Source organism: Phymastichus coffea, unplaced genomic scaffold (genome assembly GCF_024137745.1).
Source record: "Phymastichus coffea isolate CEN01 unplaced genomic scaffold, Cenicafe_Pcof_1.1 PCOF00013, whole genome shotgun sequence".
In the NCBI taxonomy this organism is placed as follows: domain Eukaryota; kingdom Metazoa; phylum Arthropoda; class Insecta; order Hymenoptera; family Eulophidae; genus Phymastichus; species Phymastichus coffea.
This window is the reverse complement of record NW_026706824.1, coordinates 1,439,617-1,446,852: the sequence shown is the minus strand read 5'-3', so window position 1 is coordinate 1,446,852 and position 7,236 is coordinate 1,439,617.

Below are 7,236 nucleotides of genomic sequence, written 5' to 3'. Positions count from 1 at the left end.
CGTACGAGATGCGAAAAGTTCGATTATACTTTCAATTTGTGAGATGGGTGGAAAAAGAAGGTTTTATAATTAAGGAATAAATGTGGAAAAACACGCAAAACATTTTTTTTCCCCATTGACAATGTAGATGGCGAAAAATATTGGGAAAACGAAGTCCTTTCCCACTCCACGCAACTCATTTTTAAAAATGAAAATTCAAAAACTATGTTCTTGAGGTCCGACGGAAAACATTCTGCCAGTACAAATTTGGCAGTTGTCCTTTCGCGTTTGTCCTTTCTAGTTCCTTTCAATTCAACAAAAATGTCTAAACAAAAGGTGCTACAGAAATAAATTTGGCAAATACAATAGATTTAAATAAACATTAAATTTAAAAACATTTAAATTACATTAAATTTTTATAACTGTAATGTAATCATAAATATGTCTGGAGATAAAAAATAAAATTGATTTTTCCTAGATTTTTTTCATTGGAGAAAATTTATCTTCCTTAATTACAGTAACTGGCGAAAATTTGTCTTCGCCAATTACAGTAATCGGGAAAAATGTATCTTCCCCAGTATTCCCTCGTTAAACTTTGTAGGCATTGACGCATTTTTTCCGTGCGCAAAGTATTTCCCCCATGCAGTTAGCGTGCGCAAAGTATTTCCCCGTGCGGGAATGGGTTTGCGCATGCGCAGTTCCGTGTTACGATAAGCGTGCGGGAATCAAGGGTTTTGCACACGGAAAAGCGTGCACAAAATCGAACTTTGCGCACGCTGTGCGAGAAAAATTTTTATTGTTCTACAATACGTATCTAAATCTAATTGAAGCTCATTTACGCTGTAAGATGTATCGATACTGTTTTTACCTTCCCCAATGAACAAAAAACTCTCCTTGTTGAGTGCATCGAATCCAAACTGATTTCATGAGCCAGAAATGCCAGGACAGGTCTAGTTTTCCGGTACTTTCAGCTTAGCCGCATCGATGGCCACAAAGACTACAGATCCACAGCCACTTTGGAACCTCTTCGGTATTGAAGGATCATTTCTCGAGATCGTCCGAAACTCCAAGACAGACGTAACATGATCTAAAGAAAATAAAAATTCATTGATATATATTTCTTGAATGTGAAGCGGGGATTGAAGAGATTTTTGAAACAAAGTTCCTAATTTATCATAACTCCTCCTTCTAGAGATTCATTTGGCGAATGTTTTTTCTATTGCTGCACGAGTCGCTGCGTGCGCCTGAAATAACGATGCAACGTGTTTTCGAATCACAAGCGTCTATTCTAATTTCAGTTACCTGTATGTACGCTTTGAATATGTGAGTGATCAGCTAGTCAGTTGAATCTTTTTGTCGACCGCCTCGCCGAAGATAATGTTGCCATTCACTAACGGTCCGCGCTTTTACATGTTGCTTTGCCCAGTTAATTTTCCCCTGGAAATAGATTACCAATTTTAATGTCTTTCTCTGTTCCTCCAATTGATTGAGCACCTGAAACCACGAACATTCCATTGCTGTCAATCGTTCGAATGAAGCATGAAGCATCGTATTGTAATCCATCATTATCCATCATTAAAGTCTCAATATCGAATATACAAATGATCCACTTTTCAAATATAAGAAATGCTACTACTCGTTTATGTTAACAAGTTTTACCTTCTGTAATACTGCATTGGCAGGTTTGTTAACAGCCAAGCTCTCCTTGCTCAGATGTTGGTGGCACTAAAGATGAGATAGGCAGCTCTCCGCAGTTATTCCTCGATAACGAGAGCCTGCTCAAATCGCCTTTGCCGAAATCCTTTTGAAGGGCTCGTTGATAATGGTTATTTTAGATGTCTTGCCTGCGACCATGGCCGTGGGTGATGATACCGGCCAGTAGTCGTGTCGCCTGTGCCAGATTTCGTACTCGCGGCCTGAGACCGCAGCCTTCTCCACATTGAGCCACAACGTGTAAAGCTCGGTGAAACCACCGTCAGAGATATTGAACATGAACTGTCCCTTTGCTTTCCCGCCGTTCTCTTTGTCCTTGGCGTCGTTATCTCTTTTTTCTACCTTTTTAATCTAGGTTTCTCGAACGATCTGCCCTCTGAAAATGCATGCCAGTTAATAATGCTGTTCCTCTCTTTCACCCTGCTACCTGCATATGAGTGGAGAGATAAGTTAAAGAGTTTTGATCTTCATTAAATAGATTAACAAATATTACCCCAAAACAAAATAATAATAAGCAAGTTCAAATACAATAATACTCATGCTGTGTCAATACCCAGTGGCTGCAAGAATACATTCGTAAACAAATGAGTGACCATACAATAGAATCATTGCGCAAAAGAAAAGAAATGAGTACCGTGGTGTTACTTTATTAACGCTGGTATCCTACTGTCCTAGATACTAGATATTTGACAACTTGGAGTGTTATTATTTTGGCCCCTCTCCTCAGATACTTGACAACTTGGAGTGTTATTATGTTGGCCCCTCTCCTCAGATTCGCCAGGATCTTGATTTCTCGCTTGATATTCTTGTTCTTAAATGGATGCAATTGTCAAAAATACAAGTCATTGATACTCTTCCAACTTTTTTTGTTTATTCAAACTTGATAAGAATATTTTAACTATACACTTTTCATTACTTTGTGATATTAATAGCTTTATGTACTTCACAGTATTTGTCACAGCCTAATTTTCTGACTATTTGATAGTCATCCTGCTGACTGCACACTAAAATGATACAATTAAACAATCCATCTACCAAATCGCTCAAAACCAATTTAACTGTAGAATGTGCAATCTTACCTCCAATTAACAACGCAGGACTCATAACCCCAGTATTTCCTGGATTTGTGTGACTTAAATCCTGTATATACTCATGCTTTCAAGTACTTGTACTTGGAAGCACCATATTCTTCAAACACTTAATGTAGGTTTCACCGCTGTTGTCTGCTGCACAACTCTCAAACGATCTGTCCTCTGAAAATGCATTCCAGTTAATGTTGTTCCTCTCTTTCACCCAGCTGCATGCATATGAGTGGAGAGATAAGTTAGAGTACTGATCTTCATTAAATAGATTGGCAAATGTTACCTCAAAAAAATAAGCAAGTTCAAAAATATTAGCCAATGAACTTTGTTTAGCTGATTCTTTGAATAACTGAGAAATTCATTGCTCAAATACTCCAGAAAATATTTCTCTCAAAGTTACGAGATGCAAATGAAAAAACAATGACCATTTAAAGCACTCAAATCAGTATTCAGTACTCACACTGTCGATACGCGAAACTAAAGGCAAAGTGCCTTAATTAATTATGTAATTAATCTTAAGTAATTAAGTAAGTGCCTTAATTAATTATATAATTAATCGACAGCTCTGCCCAGTCGACAGTCACGTATGTAAATAAACATAAAGGTTAGGTGATCATGGTCGACGACAGCGGTGACGTAGAGCTCGCATGCGCAGTACGTCATGAAAGTGGGGTATACCAATAGCCAAAACACGATTTTATTGTTTATTTATTCCAGCCGTTTGGTTTGTAGATAATTGAAAAAGGAATATAGAAATCGAAAGAGAAAATTAGGAGTATTCGATTGGCATAATCATATTTTGAATTGCTCATCCGTAGGTCAAGATAGGGATTAAAAACGGGTCAGCGCCAGCAACTGCAATTTTATTTTTTATCTGGTAAACTATAAGAAGAGAAAATTTTTTGGAAGGATATTCGGAAAGAGCATTGAAAATCCTTTGATAGGGTATTTTTTTTTTTTCAATTTTCCGACGATATGGTTGCTAAGTCGATGGAGCTTATCCGGTATCACGGCAAACTTCAAGCGTCCATATCTCGATAATTAAGTAATACTTCTTAATTCCTGAGATTGCAAAAAACTGCCATTGCAATGATTTAATTTGCCCAGTCGATTGCAATGTCAATTCATTAATTTTTCATATGAACAATATAAAAAACTAAAGTATATGTACAATTCGCGCATGGCGCATGCGCAATCAAATTAGGGGTATCTCATCGGCTTTGATAATGCCACAATCATTACCTATAATAAACAGTAACTAATCATAAAATATTTTTCTTTATAAATGTAAACGATTTTTAACTATTTCTTCCACTACAATAAAGGTCATTTTATTTGATTTGAAAATTATTACAGAAGTTTCATTGGACCGTGAAATATGAGGTTAATTAATGTTCTAATTTTATAGAATTAGAATAATTATAATTTAATAGCTACATATTTAGGCATTGGTTTCTCTGATAAAAAATACCATCCAATATGATATGAAAAATAGCGGCGTTGCCAAATATTTCCGGTACAATACAGACTTGATTTGATTGCGCCTGCGCAATACCAGAATCGTATAAAGGTTATTGCTATTTAATAATTGTCACATGAAAAATGGATGAATTGTCATTGCAATCGACTGGGCAAATTAAATTATCTGAAGAGAAATTTTTTGTATTTTCAGGAATTAAGAAGTATTACTTAATTATCGAGATATTGACGCTTGAAGTTTGCAGTGATATCAGATATAATTATTAATTTTTGTAAGTAAAGTAAAAGAGGGCAAAGAAAATAAATATCGCAGTTGAATTGAGCAATTAAAAAACTATAGGTTTACACATCTAAATATTTTTTTTGCACTAATTTGCAGGCTGGACCGGGGCAGGTTGCTAGTTAGGTTCGTCGAACGCCATGGTTGATTATCCTACAATATTCCAGCTTTTATAATTTATATAAAATTAAAATAGAGCAATCGATAGCTATCAATTTGCTCAATTCAACTGTGTATTTAGATTTATTTGTTCAACTATAATTTACAATTCTTTTTAACAACTTAATAATAATGATCGCTATGATCGAAGATTTGAAAAATCTTAACATTATGTTTAATCAATATTTTCAATTAAAATAAATGGTCAAAAGTTGTCTCTAAACTGATTAAAATCTGCTTGATTCAATAAAATAATTAATTTGGAATAGTTTTTTCTTGGTAAATGTATTAATAATATTGCTAAGCAGATCGACGCATTTTTATGACTATGCGCGCATGCGTTACAAGTACGATATTCTGCTGTCGGTTTTCATTCATTTGCCTGGTTCGAAGGTTCAATAAGGTAGAGATTAACTAACCACGCTTATAATATCATTACAAAATAATCAACTACCCTATCTATGGATTATAAGCGATAATACATTGTTTCTATGATAATGAACGGCAGTTTGGGGAAGTTTTAAACTGACTTAAACTGATTTCTATCAAATATTTTAGAACTTAGATTGTGGATAAAAATAAATTCGTAACTTGAATTGGTATTCAGTTACTCTATAATTTATTAATAGAAAATCATAATCATAAATTAAATCTTTAATCGTAACCGCAAAAACAAAAATTGAGTATGTTAGCAAATTGAAAAATTTTTTTTTCAATTAAAAAAAGGGCTTATTTATGTAAAATCATTTCCATTTATTTCAGCACTTGTCCGTTCTCAAAATTGTTGATCTTCTTTTAACTTACTGTTCAAAATTGTAATTTAGCCCTGTGCTCTCCGCGTTGACGTACATATTGATTCTCACCACAAGAGGTCGGAACATTTTTATTTCTTCTCACATGAGTTAGCGTCACAACCATACGTCAAAATAAGTAATTTTTCTTTCAATATCTATTATTAGTGTTAGTGTGGTATAGTTTTTTCAGCACACCGTACGGCAAGTACGATTTTCGCACACGCTCAACCAACCGTGTGCGCGTAAAATCTAGCTTTCCGCTTTGTGGGGGGAACATGGGGGAAGAGATTTTCATCGCGTGTGTCTTTCATAATAGACGAGAATTGTTAGGTAATGCACTATTAATCTAGTAGTCTATGCTGCAATCGACTTTTAAGGTCCTTTATTTATTACTTGATCTTGTATGCAATTTATTGGTACATCACTGTTTTACAACATAAAATAACAAAAAAAAAAATAATTTGAATGCTGGAAAACTACGTTTAAATTGATTCACTCCATATAAATGATTAAAATTAATAAAAATTGCTTTTGAAAAAGTTAAATCTTTTAAGCGACTTATATGTGTTATGTACCAATGAATTATTCATTTTAAATGTTATGATATATAATTAGTACTACTTTAGATAATTGATATAAGCACTGAGCAACTACTGTTATTATACAAACAAAACAGTGAACAGACGCTGCATATAAGTTTCAGATTCCACATGATTGTTTTCAATAAAATGCAGTAATTGCAGTAAATTGATGATATGGTGATTTTCAAATTATTAGTATCATAATATCTTATTATGAGCTACTGTAGATGTTTTTTAAATCTACTTATTTTAAGTTAGGGGAGGAAATATCGCTTTCATTGTCTATATCGCCAAGAACACAACTAATACAAGTATAAATAACAAAATCTTGTTTAAAAAAATCAGTTTATTTTATATAGCCATGGAAGTCATAATCAAAGTGATGCGCAACCCAAAATATACTGGGCTGTCCTGATAAAAAATCTGAATGTTTCTCCCTCATGAGTTTGATAAATATGAACACGTCTACCTGACAAAATAGATCATACCACAGTAATCACTTGATAATACCTTGACAGTAATAAATAATGCCTGCTAATGTCAAATCATTTTGAATGTATTTTTAATCCTGACCAAAACGCTGCACGCTCCTTGTCGCGAAAACCCGATTACCGGCTGTGTGAGGCGTATTTGTCATTCAGAGTTCTCTACAATAGCGGTGATCTCTCCAGTAAATGGTTTTGCATGCTACATACACAACTACCATATAAGTAAATAGTCGCTATAGTTTTATTGCTAGTTTACTATATCAAGATTCATATCGCAAAAATCTCTTCCCAACATAATTTGTATCAATATTTCAAAAGCTCAATTCTCATACTTTGCGTACATAACCAGGATAAGAATATAGTACTATGAGGTCAAATATAGTACACTAGCGATATAGATCATGTCCGTGAAATCACGTGCACCCAATACACTCCGTGTCGCGAAAATCCGATAGCCGGCTGATTCAAGGGTATTTGAAATTTAGATATCTATTCATTCGTAGTGATCTATCCAGTAACTCGTTTTAAATGCTATAAACAGAGCTATCAGATAAGAGGAAAGGTTTTACTGCTAGTTTACTGTATGAAGCATCATGTCACAGAAATGTCGGCTGATTCAAGGGTATATGTAATGCAGACATCCCTACATTTGTAGTGATCATCCTAGTAACTTGGTTTGAA